Here is a 12,391-nt window from a genome sequence, read left to right as displayed (position 1 = left end):
TGGCTGCAACCATGTGCTGAAACATAGCAATAGTGTGAATTGCTCAGGATCAGGCAATACTTTGTTCTGTTGTCCATAGTTGCTAGGAGTCAAACCTGACTTGACTGCACCTGACAACAAAATATCAGTTATAACATCTGCCTATGTGTTTCTCTACCATCTGAGCCCAAGTGATTGGTTGTAATTTCTTTAAAATACGCACTAGCATGTCTCTTAATCGCATAAATACATACTAAAAAAAAGAATAACAAGTGATTTCTCAAAAAAAAAAAAAGTACTTTAAAGGCTAGGAGAAAGCTGTAGTATTATTGATTGGGTTGTATGCCCCAAGGAATTATATTAATCTTGGCTGTGGTTGTGGGGCCCTTGTAACAGTGATGGCAATTTGGGTTGCAATCTTCCTGGTTCCCAGGTAGAAACCATCTCAAGTCAGCAAGAGAAAGACGAGGCTTTCTACCTGCATTCACAATCTTCAATTCAGAAATTTACAGAGAAAGTTCTAACCTGTCCTATAGGGCCAATGGTAGTGAATTGTTTGTTGGCTTTGTTTGTTTTTTGGGAACCTTTGAATGTAATCTTGGTTGTTGTTGTCGTTAGATGACATCCATTCGAGTTTGACTGATAGCTACCCTACTTACAACAGAAGAAAGCACAGCCCTGTCCTGCACGCTGTACATAATAGTTCATGCTTGAGCCCACCCTTGCAATATCTGTGTTAATCCATCTTGTCAAGGATCTTCCTCTTTTCTGATTCCTTCTACTTAAAAACCAAGATGTCCTTCTCCAGGACTTGCTCTATCTTGATATGTCCAAAGTTCATGAGATGCATCTCACTATCCTTGCCTCTATGGAATATTCTGGTTGTTCTTTTTCCAAGACAGATTTGTTTGTCCTATTGGCGATCCATGGCTCTTTCAATATTTTTTGCCACACTATAATTCTTCTCTGTCTTCCTTATTCAATGTCCAACTTTCACATGCATACAAGGTGATTGAACTTATTTTGGTTTGGATCAGGTGTACCTCAGTTCTCAAAGTATCATTCTCTCTCCTTTGTTCTGTTCACAAAACTGCCTCTTGATCCATGTACAGGTTTCACAGAACAATTCATTGTTCTGGAACACTCATTCTTCTCAATGTTGTCCATAGTTTGTTATAATGCATACAATCAAATGTCTTTGCATGGATGTAATCTAGTCTGACTTAAAGGTATTCATGATGCTAACATATGCAATGTAATCAATAAGTGAGGGCCTTCTGTTCAAAACACTGCATTTTTGCCAGGTAGTTTTCCTGTGGTGGTGAGGCAGTTAATTTATTGTGCCAACCTGGCCGAAAAACACATATGGGATTAATTGAAGGGCGGAGAGATAAATACTCAGGGAGCCTTGCCTTTTTTGTCTCTTGCTCTTTGATCATCAGACCAGTGTGTGGCTGCCTTGCTTGTTCTGTGCCTCAATTTGCAAGCTACACTACCTGTGAGAAACCTAACCCGTGGACTGTGTTGCTGTAATTTGAGGTTCCTTCAAGACTTGCTTCACCACACCATTGGAATTTACATCTCTTGAGCTAGGGACTTTTGAACCCTGTTATCTGGCTGACTGCTGGTGACTGGTCTTGCTGTTTGCTGCCTGTGCCCGGATAGCCTGAATTGCTCTACAGAGGACTACCTGGCGGCCCTCAAGACTTGAAGGACTGCCAGTGTCTCACAACTCTCTCATGGGAGTGAGTTACACTGAGCCATTTGTGCTGCTTTATAATTTAATTAACTGTTTGTTTCTTATGTTATATATCTATCTATCTGTCTGTATAAATATTTATAAAATTATTATCATTCTGATTTTGTTTCTCTAGAGAACCCTGTCTAACACAGGTGGTTTGCATGTTTCTGTGATTCTGAAGTCTATGTCACTGGTGTTTCAAATACCCACTGTAAACAGATTTCAGCAGCCCCTTCAGATTAAGAGCAGACTATGAAGAAGAAATAGGCTGTCTGCTTCTGGAGAATCAGCAGTGGAACAGGACCAGGCAGGATGTCCCATTCTGTTGTACATGAGTAGTTAGGAGTTGGAACCAACTCAAGGATACCTAACTACAAAAGTTATATAAAACATAAAACATATATAGATAGATATGTAGTGCACAAATGGGGGAAAATACAAAGGAGTCCCCCCACCCCCAAACCCTGAATGTTTTTTTCAAATCTATACATTTAAAATTACTTACAAAACAACATTATAACCTCCAAAGTACTCTCCATTACACTTAATACATTTGTCAAATCTATGATTCCATTCTTGGAAACACTTTTCAAACTCATGGTTGGATGGATGACAGCGCTTCATCCTTTTTTTCTTCACCTCTTCTATGTTGTCAAATTGCTGTCCTTTCAAAAAGAAGTTGCATGGACCAAGGTCAGGTGAGTAAGGTGAGTGGGACAAGAGAGGCATACTGTTGTTTGCCAAATACTGGCACACTGAAATGGCTGTGTGAGCAGGTCGTGGTGGCAAAAGTAGTCCCCTGACTGCCACAAATCAGGCCTTTTTGGTTGTACATTGTTATGCAATCTTTTCAGGACCTCCAAGTAGAAAGCTTGATTAGAAGTTTGACCTGGTGGAATGAACTCCAAATGCACTACAAGTTGACATTTTTGTCCATTTGGGAAGTTGACAGATGTCCAGAATGAGGTTTGTCATCAATCAACATTTCACCATTTTTGAAATGAGAAAACCACACTTGAATTTTTCTCATAGCGCTGTCCTTGTAAGCCATCTGCAACATCACAACAGTTTCTGTGGCATCTTTCTCAAGCAGGAAACAACATTTCACAGCTGCATGTGATTCTCTTAAATCGGCCATCACAAACAATGAGGCTCAAGTGAAACTGCTTTTACAAAAAAATTCAGTGACCAGAGAGAACCTTCCCAGACAATGCCACTGGGTACACTACTCAGAGCAAGTTTCTCAATGTTGGCCTCGCAGGAAAAATGCGTACTACAAAAGCTCCACTGCAACCAATTCAATTCCAGTTCTTTTGGGTACCCCTCATAGAGAACATGTAAAGATTGTCTGCAAGTAAAGGATCAAAGAAACACCTGATGTTACCCACCAGGAAGTAATTGACATGGACAATACTCCGAGTTAGGCTTTTAGCCTCTAGAACAGTGAGAAAATAAAATGTCTGTTCTTTCAAAACTTCCCACTAACTTTATGAATCCATATCTGCATGATCATGTCTTTGTTATATATTTTTAGTACTTCCAACCACATCATTAAAATGCCTGGTGGTACAGTGGGTAAGCACTTGCCTGTTTACAAAAAGGTCAACAGTTCAATCCCAACAACTGGTCCTAAGGGTGCCAAGATTCAGAGATCTGCTCCTGTAAAGCTTTCAATGCAGAGAATGCTCTCCCTATCGTTCTCCCCCATCTACAGAGGCACTCTCTGTTGGGATCACCTTGAGGGCATGCACAGTTACATATTCATCTGTACTATAACTTTATAATGACTGGGTTTTAAATGTTGCATGGTTAACGTGATTTATTTTATTATATATGGTTGATTTAAAATCCTTTTTGCAGTGATTTTCCATAAAATGCTTATTATCAGCTTCTACCTTCAGTTCTAACCATCATCAAATTAATTGTATTTGGATTAATTTGTAAGCTCACAGCCATCTTAGCTTGTAACTAACTATGCCACTGCCAATGGAGCGTCCATGTTTGACGGCATTTCCACTGTCATTCCTCTTTAGAAAAATTTGGTTCTCTAATGGACGGCAGAGGAACAACGTGTTTGACTATAATTAAATTCCTATTGTGGAGGTACATGATCCCAATTTAGATTTAGGCAATTACTCTAAATCCTAGCTACCCTTGTGGTTAGTGCTAACATTCTCACTCCTCTTGAGCAGCTTAATAGTATTTGGATTCTTATTGACATACGTAAACTAAACACAACTCAATATCCCATCTTTTACGAAATGTATTTGTGAAAGAAGAGCAAAATACCATAATTCCCTTGTTGAACTGAAGTTTTCCACAGGCCACACATGTTCATTCTGTCCCTGCTGTGCACATTTGTGTGAATCTGCTTCGAGGATTTGCTTGTTTTCCTGCAACTGTCCTCGCCGCCTTACTTCCGCTGTGCCGTCTGTTGCTCTTCATTCTTTGACTATTCTGCCTTCAGTTTTTGTTTGTTTGTATTTTGGTTTTCTTTAAAGTCTTCTATTTTAAGCTCCATTAACCACTGCTTGTTTCACAAAGTAGTTTACATCGTTGAGCTATGCTGACCATGTGCGTGGGTCTTGACCTCAAAGCACTGGTTTGTGTTCTGTGTTGGTTATTTCATCCCATCATTGTTGTTTATCTGCTAGAAATCATTGGCTATCTCATCTTTCAAACTCCTTATATGTCATCTGTTGGTAAGAATCACTCTTCTCTGCTGAGCCTTTTGAAGCACTGTTAGTGAATAACTATAATGGAAGACGATTAAGTGTCTAAATCTCCCAATCATTGGGTGTTTGAGTGCTCAGTGTAGTTTCTCTCACTCATTCGTGTCTGTTTAGTCTCACATGAAGAGAAGAGATAAACAGCCCTGTTGTATAGCAACAACACTTATTAAGGAACACTCTAAGCAATTGAAGAAGATATTTTGTGAAGTGAAAATTAATGTGAACATTGCAAGTTTGCAAATGACAACCATCCTATAAGAGTTCCAGTTATGTGTAGTGGAAAGTCTTGCAAATTATATATAAGCTTCACTAATGAAGCAAAATTGGCTACTAGAGGTAAAGCATGATATTGTGTCAAATAGATTGCATTTTGTTGTTTAATTTTAATATTTCTAAATTTTTCAGTATTATCAATCATCCAATAAAAGAAGATAGCTAAGAAGTAGCCTGAGGATTTTGAAAGACTTCTGCCTTTTATGTAGCATACCTTCTCCTCTGTTTAGAATAAGCAGCTGTCCACAGGCTTGAAAAAGTTTTAGACTGCCAAAGCAATGTATCAGTAATCAAAATATATACAGCGTCTGAAATGATCAATATCAATAAACTAAAATTTATATATTTCATGGCTGAAAATATGGGAAATACGTTTTTCTTATTTAAACTCACATATTAATAGACAACACTATTAAAATAATCATATTTAAACAACTTATATAGATGCAGTAATATTCCATATGAGAATAGTGGAATTGATTACCATTTTACTCACTTCCATCAAGAGCATTGATTCCATCTCATAGTAACCCTGTAAACAAAGTAAAACTGTCCCTGTGAGTTTCTGAGACTGTAACACTTTCGGGGAACAAAGAGCCTCATCTTTCTCCAGAGAAATGGCTGAGTTTCAAACTGCTGACTTTGCAGTTAGCAGCCCCGCACACAATCTACTGTGCCACCAGGTACTAGACAGACATGGGAAGAAATATAAGCTCTTCATTTATTGAATGATTGATGCATTCCTTTTTTTTTCATATTTTTGGCTTTTAATCTTTAGTCTCTAATAATCTTTGAGCAATTCTTTTTCCCTCAATTTTGTTTCAAAGGTCAATGTGTTTGTTGCTATACTGGTACCAGGCTACTTTGACTACCGTGGCTATGCAGTCTATTTAAAATGTTTTCAACCTTGTATTTTTATTGTGGAACATAGATACATAGGGAATGTCATGCTACACACAGTTGTATTGCTCAACTCATTTTAAGAAAGTCAGTACCCACTCATTACCATTCAGGTCAAGAAAGAGCACTCTAAGAGTTTCCCAGAAAGCCTCTTACACGTGCAGCCCTCTCTCTTTTTTCAACTTCTCTCTCATTCCTCTGGCTCCAGCTGACCTGTAGCCTTCAATGCCAGCTTCTTTGTGTGTGAAAATCATATTTGTTGGTTTTTCCCTTTATAAGCGTTGTCTCACAGAGTAATTGTCTTTATGAGATGGATTAATTTTGCCAAGCAGAATGTCTTCCAATTTTGTACATGCCATGAGGTGTTTGAGAATATCATAATTTTTTTTCGGTTGTTACATGCTGTTGAGTAGATTCAGACTCATCGGGAGGCTAAGCACCATAGAACAGAACAATGCCGAGTCCTGTGCCAGCCTCACAATAGTTGTATTTGAGCTCATTATTGAAACCACTCTGTTAATCCATTTTGTCCAGGGTCTTCCTCTTTTTCCCCGCTGGTCTACTTTACCAAGAATGATGCCCTCCACTCTTGGTATTGGTCTCTTGGAGAGGTCTCTCTTGATAATGTCTCCCAAGTATCCAAAGCCCATGAGGCAAAGTCTTGCCATCCTTGCCTTCAGGAGCATTATTGCTGTATTTCTTCCACTTATTTGGGGGAAGTCCTAGTGGTGCAATGGTTACATATTGTGCTGTGATTTGCGTGGCAGGAACTTTGAAACCACCAGCAGCTTGGCAGGAGAAGGACTGAGCTTTCCACAGTTAGTCTCAGACACCCACGCGGGGTCACTACGAGTCAGCATGGACTCCGTGGCAGGGAGTTTGTTTTCTGGGGGAGTCTCATTGTATGTATTTCAGCACTCTTTGTCACACTATAACTCAAATGTACCAATTTTCTAATGTCTTCCTTATTCAATGACAAACATTCTTATGCATATGAAGAAATTGAAAATACCATGCCTTGGATCAGGTACATTAATCCAAAAAATAACATCTTCGCTTTTCAACTATTTAAAGACATGTTGTGCAGGAGATTTACCTAATGCAAGGCTTTGTTTGATCTCTTGACTACTGCTTTTATGACCATAAGATTGTAGATCCAAGCAAGATGAAATCTTGCACAACTTCAATCTTTTCTCCCTTTATCATGATGTTACTTTTGGGGATGCATACTATCCTATTGTCTGTTGGAAAACATTTCTTAATACAACTCTTCTACCCAACTCTCTGCAATTCCCATCAATTGATTGAGTATGACTATGTATAGGGGATTGGTCAGTTTTTGTAACCACCCTCCTGATGATAAGGATCTTCAAAGCAGCAGCAGAGAAAACGATTTTGAAAGAGTCCTTCCATGATCTCTGTCTGAAGTATGGAAGGCGGTTGAGTCTAGAGGCACAAGAAACTGTGGCACAGAGCTAGGGAGGAGCAACTCTAACACAAAGGGACCACAGGGCTGAGAGACTGAGGCTGGAGAAAGAGTTAGCTGCTGGCTCAAGAGATGAATGGCTATAGCCTTACTGTTGGCATAGCTTGAGTTATGGTAACCTATTGACATATCTGATAAACACCCTAAACCATGCATTCTGTGAATTCTGTGGCCATTGCAATGAAAGACTGAACTCAGCATAAATGCAGTGTTGTGATAAAAATGCTCGGTGTAAGGATAGCTAAAGAAGGGTGAATGAAGGCGGCGTACCGGACCCCTGCCTCATCGCAATAGGAAAGCCAGAGGAGGTCTGACATGTCCACCTATTCATTGACCTTTGCTTCACATTATATGAACGGACGAGAGTTCTTCTCTGACAGACAAGCATTTTGGTTGTTTCCATCTTTTTTCTATTATTGACAGTGCCACAGTAAACATGGGTATGTTTATATCTGTTCATTTTCTTTGAAGTATAGTGCTGGGATTTGGAATGGAATTACATTATATTTATAGAATGCTTTGGGTAATACTGACATTTTCAATGTATTAGGTCTTTCTGTACATGAACCATTCTTCCATTTATGTAAGTTATGATAGTTAGACTTTATATTAACTTGATGCACCTGTGTGTAAATAGTTGTGGAGTCCAACCTACCTATCAGATCACAACCTGCTGATGCCTCTTCGGGGGTGTGGCCTGTGAGAAAGAGACTGAGGAGAAGTAAGCCTTCACTTGTTCCACTTTACTTTTCTGTTTGCCTGGACTGCAATTCTAGTGCCCGGGTTGGTGGCCCATGAAGCCTGCCATCTATGGGAGTTGTGATGCCCTGCTCTGTTCCTGATGATGTTGGATCAATGAGACTCTGCACCCACCAGCCTGCGATCTTCCAGCTTCCTGTTTTGTCTTCCTGTGTCATCTGTCAGTAGCTGTATGAATCTGAGAAAGTCCAGCTAGCATGACTCATGGACTTCAGTTGGATTGGGCTGGGCTGCTTTCTTGATATAGAATCCTTTCTTGATGTGAAGTTCATTCTTATACATGTATGAATGGCATGTGTTTTATAGTTTTCTCTGTATCTGTCTTTTGTCTGTCTGGTTAAGTTGGTTAGTTGTTAAGTACCACCAGATTAGTTCTCCTTCATAGCAACCCTGTGTAAAACAAAACAAAACATAGGCTTGTCCCATTCCATGCTCACAACTGTCATCATGTTTAGCCCTTAGTTGCAGCTACTGTGCCAATCCATCTCTTCAAAGGTCTTTCTCGTCTTTGCTGCCCTTCTATTATTGTTCAGGCTTATTCTTAACTATATCATCATTTGGGGTGTTATTTAAATAACAATTTTTAAATATTAGAGTTTTCTTCTGTAATATGCAAGAATCTGTTGATTTTGTATGTTTATCTTATAGTCTGTCAGGTTGTCAAATTTTAAAAGAATCATAAATTAGAAAATGTCAGTTGCTATCTTTGAGAGTTCATTTAATTTCTGAGCCTCCCTGTCTTAGTCTGAAGTAAATGGGATTCCAGTACTACCTGCCTCTATTGCTGTATTATTCTTCAAACCAAAATCACTACTCTGTAGTCGATTTGGACTCATGGCAGCCCTATGGGTAGAACTATCCCTGAGGTTTTCCAAGAGTGTAACTCTTTACAGCAATAGAAAGCCTCTGTTTTTCACCCATGGAACTGCTGGTGGTTTTGAACTGTTCACCTTATGGATTGTAGCCCAACTTCACCACTATGCCACCAGGGCTCCTCATATTGTGGTACATAGTCTAAAGTCATACCGTGCTCCTCACACACCGCCATTAGTCAATGCTGACTCAGCTGATTTCTGAGATTGTGACGGTTTGCAGGGATAGAAAGCCCACTCCGTCTTCTGAGGAGCTGCTGGTGGTTTCTAACTGCTGACCATGAGGATCCTGAAGGTCAAAGAGGAATGATGGACATGAAAAGTTTTAAAATGCGCACACTATTGTGCAAACATAACTTGTTACTACTGTTGTTATTAATTCTTTTAAGAGTTCTAAAATAAACTTTAAAAAAAAATTCTAAAGGAGTTAGGCAAATATTTTATACTTAAAGCAATATTTGAAATCTATATAAGGTTAGTTTTATCTTCATAATATAACAATATATTACTTTACATAAAATATAAGAACTAAAGAGAATCTGAAATCATTTATTATTTTATGTTTGTAAAGTAAACTTAATGAAACAAGAAACTCAGTATCTTTGAGTCAATTCTGACTCATCATTACCCTGCATAGATTTCTGAGATTGCAAATCTTTAAGGGAGCAGATAAATTCAACTTTCTCCTGAGGAGAAACTGGTGACTTTGAAATGCTGACCTGTGGTTAGTAGTCCCGTCCAATGTGTAGATGACAGTGCCGCTAGGTAAACTAGTTGTGTGGGGGGAGGGGGGCGGGGGGTGGCGATGGGTGGGAAGCTGGGGGAGCTTCAATTGCTATTAGGCTAGAAAATAATTCATGTTTTAGTTATCTGTGTTTTAAAAGGCTGGTTTTTCTACAACTAGCATTGGAAACAATATTAAGTTTAACACAATATCAAACTAGTAAAACACTATTTCTTATCTGTAATCATTGTGCTCTTATGCCAATGTGTTTTCAAGGGAAGAGGTGCAGTACATACACATGAATATATTTAGAGAGGGTTTTATTCTGTATTTCTGAATCCACTGAAAATTTAAAAGCCTAGGAACTGAAGCAAACTATATCCACAAAATTGGAGGTTTTCAAGATATCCAGTATGAGCAGTAAACTTCAGGCCTGCAGAGTTCAAGAGGATTAAACTTAATACAGGATCTCTCTTACCTCCTAGGTTGATAACATATCCTTCAAAGCAATTTATATGCAAATCTTTATTTGAAAAAGTGCAAGATTATCGGGATAAACATCTAACTCAACCGTATGTCAGCACCATTTTAAAAACTAAAGTAAGAATCATTCAGTCTGCATAATAAGTGTTGTTCGGTGTTTGATAGTTATTTATTTGGATCTGCATGGTAGTAAGCAGACTTCTGAGCTCGCATTGGAGCTGACTTATTCACCACACAGCGGCTTTCAGTGTTCATTATATCGAAGATGTCTTACTCTGTACCTCTCTAGAAGCCGAGTGGAGGAAGATAAAACTGTTCAATGCCTTGCACAAATTGTCCAATTCGCGAGTGTTAAAATGTGTTGATACAAGTATATGGCAAGTAGTATTTCAATATGCTAATGGTAGTCCCTTATCACTAGTTTCCTTTAGTCTCTGTAGCTGATTCCAGGGAAGGCTAATAATTCTCTAAAGATTGGCTATATTCCTCTTAATACATTGTCTAATCGAGAGAATGTAGGAAATAGGCAAGGCATATTATTGGCTGCATGTATCTTTTTCTGTTGCCTACATATCTTCCTGTTTTCTTCCAGACATTTATCTGTCCCTTATAGTAGTTAATATTGGTAGAAGATTAAAATCTCAAACTAAAGAAACTGTAGAAACCAGATCTTTTCTTATTTCACCATAGGCTAATAAGGGAAATGACTTGTGAGGAGGATTTGAGGCTAGTCACCACTAATTATTGAATCTCCCAAACACTACCCCGTTATGCACTATCTCTGTAGCTCTTTTCCACGTTTTCTCACCAATGTACAGTTTGACGCGGCATCTTGCATGTGCGGTTTTCACTAGTGTTCTCTACTGCTCTTTGGTTTCTAGTAGCCATTTCAGGGCTGCACACAACTCATGGACAAAATTCATTATTAAAGGGTTTGTTAAGGAAGTTAATAAGTTTTGATGCCAGTGGAAAATGCTCAGCCTTGAGTTGTTTATCAGGACATGTTAAGAGTTCTTTCAGGGCTGCTAATAAATGCCCAAAGGGGCCTTCACATTCTGCTATAACCTTCAACCCAATGGCATTCAGCTCAAGTTCTTAAGTCAGCCAAACCCAGCTCCCTGACTTAAGTGCTCAGAGGCACCCTAATCCAGTAAACCTCTACCTAAAGGCACGCAGCTCCACTTCCATAGGTCAGTAATCCCAACTTCCCCAATTAAATGTCCAGAGGCACCTGGCCTCTTGCACAAGAGCACTCAGATTTACTTCCTCTGTGTTTAGAAGTCCATCACTCGGTTCCCTGCTCTGGCTCCTGGTTTTGTTACAGCTCCTCTGATGCTATAGTGCTGTTCCAGATCCAGGAAGTCCGCTGCACAGGGATCTTGGTACAGAGGATGTGCTCTACTCATGACTCACATTGGTAATGAGTTCTCTCCCACTGATTCTCAGAGGTCTCATTTTATACATAGCAGCTTGGCATGCCAGAGAATCCCGCTCACAATTATTCACTTGCAAATTCTATCAATATCTTTCCCCACCTTCTTACCAGATTCATGTAGGACAACGTCATTTATTAGGAGTTAAAGAGTTTGGCTAGAAGAGACACATTAAATAATTCACTGACTCTACTATATATTTGATGATATATCATATATTTATTTATTTATGACAGTGTCCTTTTTTAGCATGAACATTTCATGACTTCATGGACATTAATTTTTTATTTGCTTTTAAGTATCTCCAATACCAAAAATAGGCTATAATATGTAGAACTCTTCTTATATGTAATATTCTATCAAAATGTTTGTTTAAAAAAATGAATGAATGAATCATTGGCCATTACATTGGCAAAATTAGAATCAGCCAGATAAATATTATTTGTTAATGTTTTGGTTTCTGGTGGTTTATTAAACTCACTAATTATTTTCCAATAAGTAACTTTTAATATGCTTTCCAGAAATCCGTTCTATATTTTTTCCCAACTGATAAAAAGAGACAGCTTCAGTCTTTTTTTGTTCTCTTGGAATTATGAGACCCAATTAAAGGAAACATATATTATACAAAGAAGTATATAATTATTAGTCTATACTTGGACAATTTTGCTTTTTGCTAGCACATCACGTAAAAAATCAGGAAAGCTATTTTTGTCAGAGTTAGAGAGTGTATTTCAGATGGCATGGCCTTCCTTTAAGCTCCCTGGTATTTGCTCACATACCGTGCATGCTTGTGGGACTAACGGAGATAAACAGTCATAGCACAGAGCACATGGTGACATTGCATCAACGAATCTCCTTTTGCTTGAGCAAATCTACGTGGCATTCTCCTGAGTAACAGACAATGGTATTTTTTGAAGGGGTTAATTATTATCCCAAATTATGAAGACAAATGCCGCTAACATGCTTTATGTATAAACAAGTATATTGTTTCTTGCTTTTTATTGTCTTT

Source organism: Echinops telfairi, unplaced genomic scaffold (genome assembly GCF_000313985.2).
Source record: "Echinops telfairi isolate 266 unplaced genomic scaffold, ASM31398v2 ScPeMD7_7421;HRSCAF=8459, whole genome shotgun sequence".
NCBI classification, from domain to species: Eukaryota; Metazoa; Chordata; class Mammalia; order Afrosoricida; family Tenrecidae; genus Echinops; species Echinops telfairi.
Note: the sequence above shows the minus strand (reverse complement) of the source record.